This window comes from Lissotriton vulgaris, chromosome 5, assembly GCF_964263255.1.
Source record: "Lissotriton vulgaris chromosome 5, aLisVul1.2, whole genome shotgun sequence".
In the NCBI taxonomy this organism is placed as follows: domain Eukaryota; kingdom Metazoa; phylum Chordata; class Amphibia; order Caudata; family Salamandridae; genus Lissotriton; species Lissotriton vulgaris.
Window position 1 is genome coordinate 845,134,026 of NC_141693.1, and position 17,646 is coordinate 845,151,671.

At 46.5% G+C, this 17,646-nt stretch overlaps 1 long non-coding RNA gene across 1 annotated transcript in view; it reads left to right on the plus strand.

Moving 5' to 3' along the window:
• Window positions 1-17,646, plus strand: part of LOC147711679 (uncharacterized) — a 69,495-nt gene that overhangs the window by 44,680 nt on the left and 7,169 nt on the right. Inside the window, exon 2 of the long non-coding RNA XR_015295715.1 lies at window positions 13,718-13,855. This is a non-coding gene — a long non-coding RNA (uncharacterized LOC147711679). The remainder of the gene's footprint in view (window positions 1-13,717; window positions 13,856-17,646) is intronic.

Sequence of the window (17,646 nt, forward strand, 5' to 3'; positions counted from 1 at the left end):
TATTGCACTAAAGCAGAACCAGTAGGAAGTACAAAAGAATCTAACTGACTTTTTAATGCCTGGCTGTAAATGGATGGGCTCTCACAATAGCCTTGTGGAGCACGTTTAAACCTGAAGCTTCGGCCTCCTAGAGAGAAGCCGAAAATATCTCTGCTTTCCTCGGCTATCGGAATGCTGAAAAAGGCATTCTTCAAGTCGATGACTGAGAACCATGTGGCTGTAGCAGGAATCAACGTTAACAATGCAGTAATGTCTGGAACCACAGGAAACTGTGGAATCACAATTTTGTTAACCTCTCTAAGATCGATTACAAACCTATAGACTGGAGGCTTAGAAGGATCAGTGCGTTTCAGAATCGGCAGTACAGGACTGTTGCAGACATTTCCTCTAGTTTCTTCTACTACGTCTTTCTTGATCAAATCTTGCACGATCAATAAAAGCGCTCGTTCACCTTCACTAGAGATCTTGTATTGAGGGATTCTTGGAAATTTGACATTTGCTTTCAAAGTGACTACATATGGTGGGATTTCTAAAAGACCAACATCGTTAGGACCAGTCGCCCAAAGAGTATCAGGGAGAGAACGTAGCTCTGGTGGGAGCGCATCCATTGACAAGTACATCGGGGAGATGATTCTCTTACCTAATGTAAGCTGTACTCCTGCCGGAGAACAGTACAGAGTCGCATATAGGCGTTTTAACAAGTCTAAACCAAGCAGATTTTCATTACAACCAGTCGTCAAAATCAGGGGTGCTTTCAATTGACAGGGTCCAACAGAAATAGACAAAGGACCAGATACGGGGTTGTGAACAGGGGCGCCTGAAAAACCTACTGAAACATTTGTTAAGCCAGACAAAGGTGCGCCAGGGAGTTTCGCATGTATGATAGAACTTTTTGCTGCACCAGTATCCAACAGAAACGGTTCGACTACACCTGATGTTGCTACTGCTACATAAGGCCCACTCTGATCTACTGGAACTGATACTACTCCCTCTCTTTGTCCATGGCTGTCCTAGTACTCATTTTGCTGAAATTCCTCACTAACTTCACAGTAGTCTTCAATGTGATACTGTTGAGATCTATTTGGTTGTGTAGATTGTCCATTTCGCTGATCAAAATAATTAGAAGGGCGATCATTCGTTTGTGGAGGCATAGCACCTCGTCCTCGACCTCTAGAATTTTGCATAGAACCACCACGACCTCTCTGAGCTGCTGCAGCATTATTTTGTGCTAAAACTGGACACTTATTCATATAATGACCTTCCTTCTTGCAGTAAGCACACTGATTCCATTGATATTGTGGTCTCTGAGAACCATAATCTGTCCTCTGATATGGCCCTTGCTGTGTGTTAGTCTGATTATTCTGATTCATGCGAGGCGGATATGCCTGCTGCAAAAGGACTTTAGTTTTTAAACCTTTCGTCTTCTTATCTGACTTTTCTTTTTCTTCCTTATCCCTATTTTCATAGTACTGAGCAGTTGCAAGTATTTGTGCAGTCGTAGAGACAGCCCACGCACTTTCAGAATCTTTTAATTTATTACTTAGCTCTGGTAACAGATTGTGCACAAATTTATCAACGAATAATCTCTGGCCTCCTTCTGTGCTCATATCCTGACCACTGTGATCTACGAAAGTTTCTTCAAACCTTGTGAAAAAGTCGGAGACACTTTCGTCCTTTTTCTGTCTGCACGCGGATAACTTGTCCCAGTTAACGCGCAATGCTGGCATCAAAGTTTTCATTAATTCGATTATCCTACCAGGTAAATCAGCAATTAGAGGTTCAGGTTTAGAACCACCTATTTGTTGACCATCTGCCGTTATTATAGCTGCCCAATCACCACCTAGGGCAACTGGATGATTTTCTTTACGAATTTTAGCCCAAATTGGTTGCGGTACTACATTGCCAAATAACATGTCAATGTCCGCTAAATTCATTACACAAGCTTCAACTGTTTGCGCCAACTCTTTATAGTATCCGGCTGGATTTTTACGCGGATCTGGCAAGGCCTGTTTCACTGCTAGCACTTCAGCTCGTTTCCACGGAATGTGTATCCACACTCTCTGGAATTGGGCCGGAGTGGCTGCAATACCATTCACTGCGTCAGCTTGAACGGCTTCGCGCCATATTGGAGGAACTTCTCTCATAGGATATTGTCGACCTTGTTTCGTACTACGTTTCTCTAAGTCTCTTCTTGGTGAACGAAGGGAAGGATCGAATCTAAAATCTAAAATTAATTCCATTGCTTCCTTTATCTCTTGACCAACTATCATACCTGCAGCAAATTTTTGTTGAATTTGGATTAATTCATCCGGTACTTGTTCAGATTCGCTCTCTTCCCATTCTTCACGTAAAAGGGAACACATGACATCAAACACATAGCGCTGTGTCGGTTCCTTCCATTGCATAAATGTATCTAATACATCTCGCACACTATATCTTCCCATCTTCGAAATCCATCTAAGGGCAGTGGAGTCTAATATTCCACGTTCTTCACTACTAGGAAGCTGACTACGTCTCTGAACAGAATCAGAAACAGGACTCCTAATCAAAGTTTTATAAAAGGGAGATATAATATTAGCGACAGAATCAGTGATTCTCCGACGAACAGAAAGCGGAGTCATATAGCTTGCAGAAGTTTGAAGAAGAGTAGTAGTCGGGACAGAAGAAACAGCAACAGTAGGGGTAGCAGGCAAGGTAGCTTGTGAAACAACAGGATTCAGCGGTACAGGTATAGGTAGAGGAGCTGGAGCTGGCAACCCTGGAAGAGGAGGTGCCGGAGGAACATTGATAACCACAGGGACGACAGGAGCTTGATTCAGGGGAGCAGGAATACCAGGCTGTCCAGCAACCGGTAATTGAACATTAGGCAAAGGTGGAGCTGTAGCACCTTGTACATATGGTGGGGGTGACCTCAACAAGTAAGACAACAGAGGATCCTTTTCAGGGTCCTCTAATATCTTAGTTGTACTCGATGGCAAGGCAGGGTAACACTTGTCTATCGCTAGATTACGCTCTCTATTGGCCACCTCCATCGCTTTCTCAGATTCATTGAGTTGCAGCTGCTTGGCAGACTGTTCTAAAGTCAACTCTTGTTCTTTCTGTTCTTTCTTCAGCTTTTTAGTTTCTCTCTGTTTGGATTCTTTTCGCCAATAACGGAAAGAATCAAACATTGCCGGCCGGGCTTTCTTCTTAAACAATTTCACTTCTAAATTGTCAAGAATTTCAGGTTCAAAACTACCATGCAGTGGCCAACTAAGGACACCGTCTTTTTCCGTGTAGCGGATCCATACCTCGTTATAAGAGATAGGGCCCACACCAAACTTGCAATAAAGATCATAAAGAGGAGTTCCAATCGGAGGAACCAGACATGAGTCCTCCAACCGGGAATCCCTGTTGCAACCAAAACAAGACAACATACAACTTTTCCGACTTACCATTTTATAATCCGGAACACAAACAGACACAAAAAAAGGTGCGCACTCGAACCAAGAACTTAGGCCTACCAAAGCGAACAGATGTATCGATACCCAAACAAAACCAAATGATTATCGTAACCAGAACAACCAGTGATAATCTTACGAAACCAAACCAAACCAAGAACTAAAAGGATTATCCAAACAGGAGCAAACCCTTACGAAGTAACCAAACAACTAGCAACCACTTAATACTTAACTGAGGCACTGAAGACGTCACCAAGGAGAAACCCGTCTTGTCTCGCCGTACTAAGGTCTGCACCTCGGGTCCAAGACAGGGCGACAGTCAAGGCAGCGGACCACTGCAGCCGTCCGAACGGGAACCCTCGTGGAAGAGAACGTCGGGCCACTTTTGGGATATGCCGGGATCGATGAAGTGGGGCGCCTCCCTCTGTAATCTTCACACGAAGCTTCTCGCACTCTTCAGGCTTTTGGACCGGTACCGAATGACGTCGCCCAACGTTGGGCGCCAATTGGAGTTCTGGACTTTTTGGTTCCGTCCAGAGGTGTCAGGGACAACACCCGAAGACCCCGGAGTTCTTCCTGTCTCGGTGCACAAATAAACAGAAACACGGGCTTCTCGATGGTGGCGTCAAAGACCAAAGGTTTATTACTGCAGGGACACAGAAGTCACAGAAACTACACACGGGCAGAATCTAGGAGCCTGTTCGATTTGTACAAAGTGGGTTGCTCCTTAAATACTAAATTTTCAGCTTGGGGCAACATTCTTCACGTGCTAGTACATTTCTAAACCTTCATGTCCTAAACAATAAATATTTGGTGTTACACAAGAATCGTCAACAATATCTGATGTCAAAACATTACGAACGAGGGGTTCCCACTGTTCCATCATAATCTCATGTCAACTTTTCATTCAAGAGCCGGACCGCCTCATCGTAAATTTTGTTACCTCCCCCTAATAAAGGCCCAGAAGGAAAGGAGCAGAGCCAGGTGCAGAAGATAGAAAAGCAGGATAAGAGATGTTTGTGGGTCGTAAATGGGCAAGGCTACCAGCTTCGGCTGCCTAATCATGATCAGGCCAACGAACACGAGAACCAGTATAGCAGGACTGGCCTCAGGCTGGGGAGGCAGCTTTTGCCGAGTCATGCGGCCACAGCGTTTCTGTCCTAAGGTGTACGTGTCACTAGTAAGGTGAATCGCCGGTTAAGGCTTACGTGTCCTTAAATGAAATGGATTGATCAGAGGTCATTGTGTGTCCATTGACTATGTGAGGGCAAGAATACAAAATGGCTGCCATACTCTAAGATGGATGCCATGGGTGAATCAGAAATGTGTTTATAACAGGAGTGCTCTTGCTCGTAGCATAGCGAAAACACCAGGATATGCTAAATGGATCATTTGCGGTTCACTGATACCAAAATTATGCGTTTACGACAATGTTGAAAACACGGGTTCAAATCGTCACGGAACCTCACGCCCTGTTAGGGAAGCAGCGACACTCGCCACCCTTCTATGTCCACTGCTCACTGCGCATCGCCACCTCGCATCTCCCAGCTTCAGGGGCCCCCCAGGGACAGAGCCGCAGTCTCTCCATTCTCCTTCACCACGGACGCAGTGAGCAATGCCACTATATATTCCAGCCAGCAGCTCCCAGCCATCCCTCTGTGCTCGCCCCGCCCCCGCCACAGCACGCAGGCCGCAGCTGTCCCCGATGGCCCACGTCCGCCTCCGCGGCCCGGCAGGAACAGTAGCGCCCTCGCCCCCTCAATCCGCGCTGGGCAACCCGACGTCGCTATTCTCTCCTCCAATCTTCTGGCGCAGCCTCAGGGGGCCCAGGTCCTCAAGGCCCACACCTCCGATGTTCACTGCCACTCAGCTGCAATCTGGCTCCTCGCAGCATGCACACAGTGCAGGATCGAACAGCTCCACGACTGCTCAGGCGGGGGCACTCCGCCAGCCCTCAGACGTTCCCCCGCTATGTCACCACAGCTGCGCCACCAGCGAGCGGACTGCCCTCCTTCGTCTCAAGCTCAATGGTCAGTTCAAGAAGTCTTTATTCGATTAGTTCATCATAAAAGACATAAAATACAGTATATACATATAAAAGCAGTTAAAACAAGTATTAAATCATTGACAAGCTAATCAGCTTCTTGTTACATATTTACAAAATTTACAGTAACGCTCAGATACAGACATATTTCCGCAGAATACTGGGCCTAGTTGTAAAACAATCACATCTTTTAGGTCCCCGTTAAATTGCTTTTAATGAACCTAATTCTAAGCAGCCAGGCCCACCCCAAAAATTTAGCAACCCCCACAACAATTAGAGGGGCCAGATTGGTCTTTAACATTCTACTTGCTTCACCAGCCGAGCTGGTACCTTGGTTTCTACATACCGGCCTAAGCCATTTGGCTCTGGGGGCAGAGTATAGTGGACACACATACAAAAAATGATTCAAGCTTTCCCCAATACCTTGGCACTTGGGACAGTGCCCCGTCCTTTCAGCTCCCCACTTTTTAGTAAAATCCCCAAGAGGAAGTGAGCCGCATCTGAATTGAAAGAATAATTTGCGGTCCATGGGCTTTGTTATAATATCCCAATACCTTTCCAGCTTGGGTGTATCCTTGTAAACAATGAACAGACCAGTAAGGCTACTCGAGCACATTTTTGAATGCCTGATATGTGTCACCCATTCCCAATAACACTGTTTGAAATCCTTTTTAGATGGGAAATTGGCTGACTCAGGGGAGGACCACAGGTCTCCATACCCCAGAGCTATTAGGGTAGCCTTGAGGTCTCTAAACCAGCCTATGTTTGTGGCACCAAAGCTATTTCTAACCTCCAAACAGGCTTTTGCATAGTGGTGAAGTTCCGGCGTTGTCCATAGACGACGCCAGAATGTTAGAGGGCGAAGTCTTGCTTGGTCCTCCACCGGTTGGCACCCGAAATCATAAAAAAGGGGAATTAGTGGTGATGACTGAGGCAGACCTGTTGCCATTCTTAAAAATTTATTTTGGGCATGTCTTAACGGGTCCAAATTGCTTCCACCCCAGAGTTCTGCTCCATACAAGACAGCTGGTAAAACCTTACCGCCATATATCTTAATAAGCGGGGACATTGGCCTGGTAAATGAACCTTTATGTTCCTTAATCAGTGCCCCACCCAGCTGCTGGTGCTTCAGGGTCATGAGCTCGACCTGATGGGACCAGCTCAAAGTTTCACTAAAGGTAACTCCCAAGTAGGTGAAATGCTTTGTCTGCTCCAGGGGGGTATCCCCCATGGAAACCCTGGCATTAACTTGTTTATGCCCTCTTAGAACCATAAATTTGGTTTTGGACACGTTCACCTCTAGCTCATGTTCGCTGCAGAAACTCTCGAACCTCGACAGGGCTTTCTGCAAACCCTGTCTGGTTCGTGAGATCAAGAGAGTATCGTCAGCGAACATGAGCAAGGGGATTTTCATTCCAGCCAAACTTGGGGCATCCGTGGAAAAATTGTCATAATACTTGGTAACTCTATTTATATATAGAGAAAACAGGGTGGGTGCCAGCACGCAACCTTGCCTGACACCTTTGGCCACTGGAAAATTCTCCGTCACCTCACCCGGTTTACCCCAGCGTACAAAGGCAAAGGTATGTGCATGTAGGTTCACTATAAGTCGTACTAAGGTGGGGGCATGCCCATATCTAGTAGGCATTTCCATAACCCGGCCCTCGGGACAAGGTCAAATGCTGACCTTAAGTCCACGAAGGCCGCGTATAGGTTGCCTTTGCCCAAGGTAACCGTCTTCCAATGCAAAAGCATGAAACGGAATGCCTGATCCAGGGTACTCACGTGGGGTCTAAACCCAGCTTGAAGAGGAGTAAGAATGTCATACTCCTCTATCCATGCCTGAATCCTGGAAAGAACAAGACGGGTTATGATCTTCTGTACCGCGTCAATAAGACTGATCGGCCGGTAGTTGGATGGAACCGACCGATCACCCTTCTTAAAAATAGGCAATATTTCTGCACCTGCCCTGGAATCAGGTACCCTAGCACCCATGGCCAGTGCATTTACCAACCGCACTAAGTATGGTACCCATAGATCAAGGTCCTGTTGGAATATGTCTGCTGGTATACAGTCGGGACCAGGCGCTTTTCCCCTAGGGATAGCTTTCAGGACTATTTCGACTTCTCTGGCCGAGAACTCAAGTGAATCTAGCGATAATGGCCAACTAATGGAATCTTGCGTATTGCTGCGGCATCTAAATTGTTCCTCAAAGTGGGACACCCATTTCTGTTGTTCAACGGATGCGGGGCTTGGGCGATCATCCTGTGACAAACCCCATCTGAGAAGGTGCCAAAACTGCTGTAGGTTCCTAGAGCCACAGGCCTCAGCTAGTGATGTCCAACGCTCGTCATCCCAAGCGGCTTTGGCAGAGCGTTTAGCATCGTTGAAAGCCTTCCTACTTGCTTTGATTAGGGCTGGGTTCTTTAATTTTAAAGCTTTAAACAGATCCGCATGGGTCTGTCGGCAAACGTCGTTGAACAAATTAGCGGGTTTCCTAACCTTCCCTCTACCCTTATTGACAACAAACTTAATAAACAGTGATTTAAGTGACAAAAACAAGCTAGCATGAATGTCTGTGATATTTGTATTGATCATTTCCTGGTTTTCACACTCATCCATTTCTATCAGTGAGTTGGAAACCAGGACTCTGATCTTTTTACGTGCTTCCACATCCACAGAAACCTTTGGCCAGCGAACCCTCCTCATGTCATTTGTAAGTACGACAGCCTCCTGTACAGGGTTTAGCTGTCGTTCAACCGGCCCTGCAAAACTAAAATCCTTCAGTTCCGCTACCAGGGGTTCGTGGTCACTTTCTGGACGTGGCTTAACTACCATGTCCGATACCACAGGCCACATTTTAATATCAACTAGGATGTAGTCAATACGACTGCTATGTCTACCATTGAAAAATGTGTGTTTACCCATCCTGTCCGAGCTTACTCGTCCGTTAAGGGCACGTAACCCCCAGTTCAAACAGAGACCTTTAATAAATGTAGCTGCTTGGGACCACTTATTGATCGGGGGTATATCAAGTTGAGGAACCCCCCAAACCAGATCCTCTGCTTCAGTTAATAAACCATCATCTTTACTTAGAGGTTCAAAACAAGTGTTTAGGTCACCCATAACAACCACATGACCAGCTTTTGAGGTAGTACTTAGGAAGTCATCCAAACAGAGAAGGGTGGATGAAACTCTGCCACCCATGATTCCTCTAGCATATACATTGATCAGCAGTATATCCACCCCACTTTTTGTTTTGATACTAACTATCAATATATCTGGACAGTCAATAAAAACTTCCTTAACAGACACACCTTCAAATTGGCGAACCCAGATTGTGAGGCCACCCATAGCCCGACCTCTATGACTTCTAATGGCTGGTTTGTTAAAGTTCAAGAAACCTGAAAGAAACACTGGTGAGGTTGCCCAGGTCTCTTGGAAAGACCAAACATCGCCTCGACAAATAAAATCAACCCAATCTGGAATGCAAATACGAGATTCAATTCCCGCTATATTCCAACATCCCAAAGTAGTACCCTTTATACATACTCGGTCACACAATTTAGTTATGTCTAGAGGGTGGGATTCGTTGGGCTGGGGAAGGGGTTCTTCAAGCTCGGGGGCAACTTTATTCGTACCTTCCATTGGCATACACATTGACCCAACCTGGGTGATTGGCTCTGGATTAACGCTCTCAGTGGTGACGTCCTTGGAAGACATTGAGGTGGGTACCATAGCCAATATATCAGACTCTCTTGAATAGACCATACACCCTTTCACACAATAATGAAGTTGGTCTTCAAAACCTTTAACAGTACATAGTGGATTACCCAGGACAGCTCCAACACCCATACAATCAGAGTTAGACTCATCGTCCCTTGTTGAAAAAGCTGGTCAGTCATTGGACGACAGCCCTGATAGTGGGTCATAGAGGTTCCTCAGCGGGATGTTCCAATACTCATTGGGCTGAGTGAACCTATTTGGATATTGACATGCTGGGTAGAAGCTTGGGGGCTGTTGAAACTGTGGAAAAACAGGGGTGGGGGGAACCAAAGGGTGCAGAGTCTTATTATAGAGTGGGAAGTCCGATAAGGCTGGGGGACCAAAAGGCTGAGGCTTAACCTTAGCCCAACCCGGTGTTCGTAAGGAACTATTATAGCTAGATTGTGTGTAGGAGCGGTACCGTGCCTCAGGGTTGAATTGGGGTCCATGAAAACTAGATGTAAAGTTGGACCATTTGAGGGAACTTTTAGTATTTTTGGCAAGAGGTTGATCAGTTGGATTAATCAGGGTCTCAGGATAAAAATAACTGAGGTTCCTCGTGGAGATCCCTCCCTCATTACTTCCCACACACCAATCTGAGAGATGGGATACTACTCTGTGGTCCCTAAAGTTGATGATCACTATATCCCCCTCTATATCCTTGGGGCGTACCGCCACCCACTGACATCTTCTGACCGAAACAATATCCCCATTAAGGTGAACAGGAAGGGGTCTATTTGTTTTCAGCCAGAAAATGACTTTGTTTTTTAGGCTTACGTTATTTTCCCGATCCCCCTCCGAAACTGGTGGCACACCCGTCATTACAATAACATAGTTCATAGAATCCGGAGGCAAATCTACATTGTTCCTCCGAGGTAGGGATTTGTGGTATTTAATGTTAGTGTTTGCGGATTTGCCCACCCCATTCTTTACCTGGGGCATTACTCCCTTAGTAGGTGGTTTGTTAACGACCACCCCGGGATTCGCTTTGGCAGAGCTAGCTGCTCTGGGAGGTTTAACAGCCAAAGCCGATGTTTTAATTGAAGTAGTGCCTACATTAGTTGTACTTTTAGGTTGTTGGCTAGAGATAGTATTTATATTGCCAGCAACATGGGTTGTACCATGTGGTTTAATGGATGGTCCCGAGTCCTTATCAGTGCTAGGGGGATGTGTTGGCTCAACGGACGCCAGTAGGCGATCCATTTTGTCGCCCATTATCCTAACACACTCCAGCAAAGGTAACATATATGATTTGATAAGCTTCTCTAGGATGGCATAGGACACCTCATTAAGCCATTCAATAACAGTCTCGGGGGTAACCAAATCGTGTAGGTCAACCAACGGTAACTCAGCATCGGGTGGGACCAGTAGCTCAGTGTTTGGTTTGGGTAGAGAAGGGGGAGGTGACTTTGGCCTTTCATTTTTACCCCGCCCTTTCTCCTTTTTTTTCTAGGTGGGGAACGCACAACCCTCTTAGCCTTGTCAGGCTTTAATCCAGCGTCACACACACTCGTTGGTAACAGATTCTCACCAGGATCTACGCAGACCAATGACTGGTTGGTCAACGTAGGACGAGATTCGGATTCCGTAATCTGGATATCAGGGTTGTTTAAATCAATGAGGCTAGAATGATCAATAGGGGGACAATCTAAATGGCCTCCGCTGGTAGCACTAACACACGGTGGGGAAATAATTGGAAACCTAAATATACTGGGGGTTTGATTAATGTCAGTGACATCATCTTCAATGGAACTCAACCCTTGGGCAGCTGTTTCTTGGGTGAAGTTTGGGTCTGATAGGGTGGGCAGAGGAATTTTCTTTAGGTGCTCAATTGAGCGTCGGCGCTCAGCTCTTCTCTCGGCAAGGAGAAGATCCATATCTACTTCCTTGGTAGATTTCTTAAAAAATTTATCGAGTGGGCCGAGTACAGAAACACCCACGCCTGGGGGTGCGGAATGGCTCATATCTAGACTGAGCTAAGTATACTATCTGGCCCAGAATACACTCTTAGTACACTACTGACAAAATGTTGAACAGTGGACAGTGAGTAAAAACAAATGACAATAACCTGGCCCTGCCCGGCCTCCTACGGCCCCGGACGGCCACAGACGGTCCCGCCCTTGTCCCGGGCTTCTCCCGGGACGCTCCTGCACGCTCCCGCTTAGCGGGTGATGGCCTTGCTTTAAATAGGTAGTCCGTGGGATTGCAGGCGGGGCGTGGTGGACAGGGAGAGCGGCCAGGTGTCGAGAGGCGCGGTGTGCAGAGGCTTCTGGTCTTGGAAGTCCTGCCCCGCACGCTCGCAGCCCTGGTCCTACACACGCTGCACAATCAGGCTTCCCAGTGACTCAGGTGCGCAGCGGGACCCGCGAAGCGGGTTCCGCAAGTTGTGAAGCAAAAAAGGGGTCCAGGAGAGCCCTCGATCCTCGGCAGCAGTCAGTTAATTACAATGGTGTCCCACGTCGATTTCTCCACTTGAGCCTTTGAGGGATTGCAGGCGGGGCATGGTGGACAGGGAGAGCGGCCAGGTGTCGAGAGGCGCGGTGTGCAGAGGCTTCTGGTCTTGGAAGTCCTGTCCCGCACGCTCGCAGCCCTGGTCCTACACACGCTGCACAATCAGGCTTCCCAGTGACTCAGGTGCGCAGCGGGACCCGCTAAGCGGGTTCCGCAAGTTGTGAAGCAAAAAAGGGGTCCAGGAGAGCCCTCGATCCTCGGCAGCAGTCAGTTAATTACAATGGTGTCCCACGTCGATTTCTCCACTCGAGCCTTTGAGGGATTGCAGGCGGGGCGTGGTGGACAGGGAGAGCGGCCAGGTGTCGAGAGGCGCGGTGTGCAGAGGCTTCTGGTCTTGGAAGTCCTGCCCTGCACGCTCGCAGCCCTGGTCCTACACACGCTGCACAATCAGGCTTCCCAGTGACTCAGGTGCGCAGCGGGACCCACGAAGCGGGTTCCGCAAGTTGTGAAGCAAAAAAGGGGTCCAGGAGAGCCCTCGATCCTCGGCAGCATTCAGTTAATTACAATGGTGTCCCACGTCGATTTCTCCACTCGAGCCTTTGAGGGATTGCAGGTGGGGCGTGGTGGACAGGGAGAGCGGCCAGGTGTCAAGAGGCGCGGTGTGCAGAGGCTTCTGGTCTTGGAAGTCCTGCCCCACCCGCTCGCAGCCCTGGTCCTACACACGCTGCACAATCAGGCTTCCCAGTGACTCAGGTGCGCAGCGGGACCCGCGAAGCCGGTTCCGCAAGTTGTGAAGCAAAAAAGGGGTCCAGGAGAGCCCTCGATCCTCGGCAGCAGTCTGTTAATTACAATGGTGTCCCACGTCGATTTCTCCACTCAAGCCTTTGAGGGATTGCAGGCGGAGCGTGGTGGACAGGGAGAGCGGCCAGGTGTCGAGAGGCGCGGTGTGCAGAGGCTTCTGGTCTTGGAAGTCCTGCCCCGCACGCTCGCAGCCCTGGTCCTACACACGCTGCACAATCAGGCTTCCCAGTGACTCAGGTGCGCAACATGTGAAGTTGTGAAGTTTCCTGTCCAGCACCTCCCTGGACAGGAAACCTATTGTCCAGGCCTCCCCGGCCAGAGTTTCGTCCAGCAGCAGGAGGGCTGACTCGTGTCTGTGGCAGCAGCATCCATTTTGTGATGCTGAGGCTCTGTTTAACTGTAACCAGGTTTACCAGTAACTACATGTCTTCTCCCTCTAGAAGGGTGGAGGGGGGGTAGTATTCCAAAGTGTTTGACACCTTACAAGACATGTTTTGATAAAGCCAAACCAAAGTTAGCATTAACCACGAGGATTTTAATGCATTTAAGAATATATGGTATGGCTATATCATAGAACAGCTATAAGGAGATGGTTCCGAAAGTTGCAGAGGGGCTTAGCTAATGCTAGGGCACCCTCTCACATAAAACCAAGCACTCTACCTCCAGGATTGTCGAGGTCTGCCTTAGGAGTGGCTTATATGTGTATATGTGTCTATATAGGTATATAGATATAGGTATACTGTATCTAAGTAAGGGATGATTACAGAACCTTACCCGAGCTGTGGGAACAGACCTGTGGTGTCAGTTTGGAAGGCAAACCAGGGGTGGCACAATACATGCTGCTGGTAGGCCTAGGCTGCACCTATGCCCTGGGTACCTAGGGTACACTATACAGGGGCTCACAAGGATGACCCAGTAACCAATCTGGTATGTACCTAAAGTACATGGTTTCAATTAAGAGAGGGAACAGCTAGGCTGTGGGCCTGATTAGTAGGGCCACAGCCGGACTAAAGTTGAAAAACCAGAGAATCACAGCAAAAAGTGGGGGTAACCATAGGAAGCAGACCCTACTCTCCTACAAGTTCAATTTCCTAAAATAAATAATAACGCCAAGTTATCTTACCGGTAACATGCTGCCTTAGCTTTTGACAAATGAAAGCTCACGACTTGTGGCCTGGTAACGCTGTTGTTGTCGTTCTTTCCTTTTTCTCCACAGGAAGCGGAATAGAAGAATCCTTAGTCGGAAGGCCAGCAAAGGAGAAGGTCGTCTGGAATCAGCAGGAGGGCGCCGGGCGAGCAAGGGTGCCAGCCGGATGCCTGCTACTGAATGGGTCCAGAGGGGACGCGGAAACAGGTAAGAGACTTCTGCTGAAGAAGCGAAGCACTGAGGGAATGACGGGCGGGGTTTAAATAGGCTCTGATCACGTTCTATGCACATGTTAAATCATGCGTACAAATTGGCAGTTGGAAACGCCCGAAAATGTGTATAACCATCAGCTTGAGAACCGGAGTCTTTTAAAAGCCCAAAAATAACAAACATTGGCAACAACAATCAACACAAGGATGTAACAAGCATTGGTCATTTCCAAACAAATATATCCTTTAAGAGAAATTTAGATAACAAGCGTTAATTACCTAAATTTACAAGTATCTTTTACCGGGTGATATATTTGTTTCATACCTCTTGAAAAGGATAATAAGCACAAGTTAGTCACATGATGATCTTTTCATGACATTAAATGGACCACTGTAGGTAAAAATCCAAACTATACACCCACAAGGGTAAAATATGAATGTGCAGAGGTAATAACAAAAGAACATCAACTTGTTGTGCACTGTAGAAATAAAACAAACAACCCACACTAGGCACCTTAAGTAAGGGAACGATGTGCACTGTAGTGAAGGTATAAATATATAATGACATGTGTAATGTCATGTCCGTGTACGGACGCACCTCGACCAGAGGTACCATGTTGTGCACGAGATGATGGGGAGACCCAACACCAAACCCCCGGAGAGGTCAAGAGATTGTGCATTGTAAATGCGGGACAGAAACCACGCAACATGTAAACCTAGATAGGTGTGCACCAAAACAAAAGAGATAAATACCTCGCGGAGAGGTCAACGTTGTGCACTAGAGTAGCAGGACAAACCATTGCGAGACACCTCATGTGGATGCAAGAACAATGTGCACTGTATTGACAGGACTAAAACCCCTGTAAGACACCTTGAGTTGAGGTACAGATTGTGCACTGTGTGAAGGTAAAACCTTAGACACCCAATGTAGGGTAAAAATGTAAACGTAACAGGTTGCACCTAGCCTGGAGGTCAATGTGTATGCACAAGAGAATGGGAGAGACCCAACAGACACACCTCAAGGAGAGGTCAGTCACACCTCAGGGAGAGGTCAGGAGACATTGTGCATTGGAAATGCGGGACTAAATCCTGGCAACGTATGAACCAAGAGGTAAAATGTGCACTGTACAACACAAAAATTATTGTGCATCATTTACTGAGTAATTATAGTTAAGACTCTTGTAGTGGAAAAAACGTTTAAAACTCATCCCTAACGTAAGGCAATCAAAATGGGTGTGAGCGTGTGCACCACAATGTCCACAGAAAAGCTCTAATCCAACCTATGAGGAAAATGTTCATAAAAGGGATATTTAAAGTTGCCAAAAACCTACAGAACAGTGAGGCATTGAACATGGAGCTTGCAGCTACAGATTACACTTTGCATGTAAAAGAATTCCAGACAATTTACAGCTTGACACTAGATGACAGCGTAGACCAGTGAATGAAAAGAAGCATGAAGAACAAGAATACATTTTGAAAAATACCACTCTGCTCTTGAGAAAACAACAAACATGCTTTGAGTCACAGCGAAGAAAAAATGAGTCACAACACTTGGTGTTAAGAGACTAACGCTCTGGCAAACCTCGTAACCATTGTTCTGTCAGTCTTCAAGCTGGAGAGCGTAGAATCAAATGCTGCATAGCGTCTATAATGACAAAGAAAGAAATGTACCTTGTATATCACCCGGTGACATCCTGGAGGCAAAGAATTCTTTCAACCCGAGATTCTCTTTGCTTCATGTTGGAGACAATAAAAAAACTGAAAAAACGTTATTGCTCATAGAGAAACGTGGTTGTCAGAGCAGATAAAAATTTAGTAATCACTCCACGCACATAGATGATATTTAAGAGGATTTCTTCGAGTAAGTTGGAAGATCAGTAGTACAATATTATTCAACCTCACCAGGAGCAGCCAGCAAGGCGCTCAGCCCTTCAACTGTATGATTCATACACCAACATTCTAAGTGACATCATCTTAAGATTGTTCCACAGGTCAAGCAGTGGAAGACATATAAAACATAATAACCAAGATACTACAGTGATGTTTGGAACGATTAACGTTATTCTTATGAGTTGATTTTAGATGTGCATCTAAATGTGTAAAGGCATGTTAGCGTGAAGAAGCCAGCAGAGGCCTAACTGTAATTTCTATGTTAGCTGCACATTGTAGACCTGAAGGGTTTTTCTCCTTGGGAAGGGCTCCTTTTGCAGTTGAATTTCAAATTGTTTCATGGAGTGTGTGCAAAGTTGTTTCTAATGCGTTTCTGTTGCAGGTGCAAGGACACAAGCTTGGTAGGTAGATTAAACCATTGTTCAGGAGTGAGGTTGGTAGGAGTGAGAACGAAGGGAGTATCTTGGAATGCGAAGAGGCAACATTTGGCGGAGAAGGTGCCTGGGACCCAATCACACAGCAATGGTTTTTGGATAGAGTTGAAGACCTGATGGAAAACTCCAGAAGCTAACACCTGCCCCAAGGGGTGTGTTTGAGGCGTGTCTACGGTTTTTGGGATTTTGTATTAGGCACAGTACCCCGAGGGTGGAGTGCAGTCTTGGGTAGTCTCAGACAGAGTAGAGAGGAGAGCAGACCTTAGGCAGATTAGGACAGACCAGAAATGTGAACAGATTAAGGTTAACAGGCAGGAGAGGGGTGTAGGAAGGAGCATCTTAGAACAAGCTCAGAAGTTAAGCTGATAAAAGTGAATGTGCTTCTTAGGAAGTCTTCACTGCTGACACCTTTTTCTCTTGCCTGGGAGGGATGCTAAGTAGGGATGTCATTTTAGAGTTAGTTTAGAGACAGACTAACCTTCTTTTCTTTCCTTTTGAAATCAATGCAGTCCAGACTTCAAGCTGGGACTGTCATTGTGTGGCTGATGCTTTTAGAAATAACTTTATTGATTATCTTGACTCGTCTGAGACTCTTGCGTAGGATCATGTTTGTACTAGTTCCAGTTTACTTTCTAAACCTCTTGCTGAGGTGCTTGTATGCTCAGTTGTTTTTGGCTTTGTAATACATTTTTGAAATTTTACTCTGTAGTCAGTGATCCTTTAAGACTGATTTGATTAATTATTTCCAAGGCTGTTAAAAGTTATGAATTTGAGAATCTTCCCTTTACACTTCTTAGCAGACAAAAAGAATCAGTTGACCGAGGATTCTAAAGATTGGTAAGGTAAAAATCTAGTAAAGAATCCTGACTTCACCAGTTGGTAGCAACCGAGGATGGTTGTCTCTAGAGTAAGAGGAGATCTAGATTAGGATAAGAGTTTCCCTAAGGCCCATAAATTCAGGCGATGATTGTCCAGTGGATTATCGGTGGAAGACGGCGTTGCATGGAAACCGAAGGAGAGTGACGGTGCGGTGAAAGCAGCAGTTCTAGGAGAGTGAGTATGAATAGGGTTATATGTTGTTAGATTGCTGTGTTTGTGTTGTGATGTCTTTCGGAGTTGGGATGCCTGTTGTATGAAAGGAGATCAGGCTGTGAAAGCGCGCAGCCCGAGAAAGTCTTAGGCTCAAGGAGTAGTTTAAGGAGTTAGGGTGTGGCAGACACCCAGAGTAATTGTCGAACATTGTTAAGGGAATCGTGAGGTACCATTGATTACCCGTTGGACCAAGATAGGGGGAAAAATGTGTGAGTGTGTGAGTAACCTGCACTGGTCGTGGGTTGCTGAGCATTTGTAACCTATCAGTTGAGGTGATTGTCCGGTCGTTTCGTGGACAGACAGTTGACAGTTGATGTAAACAATTACACGACTGTGGACGTACAGTCAGCGAAGTGATTGCTTGGACGTACAT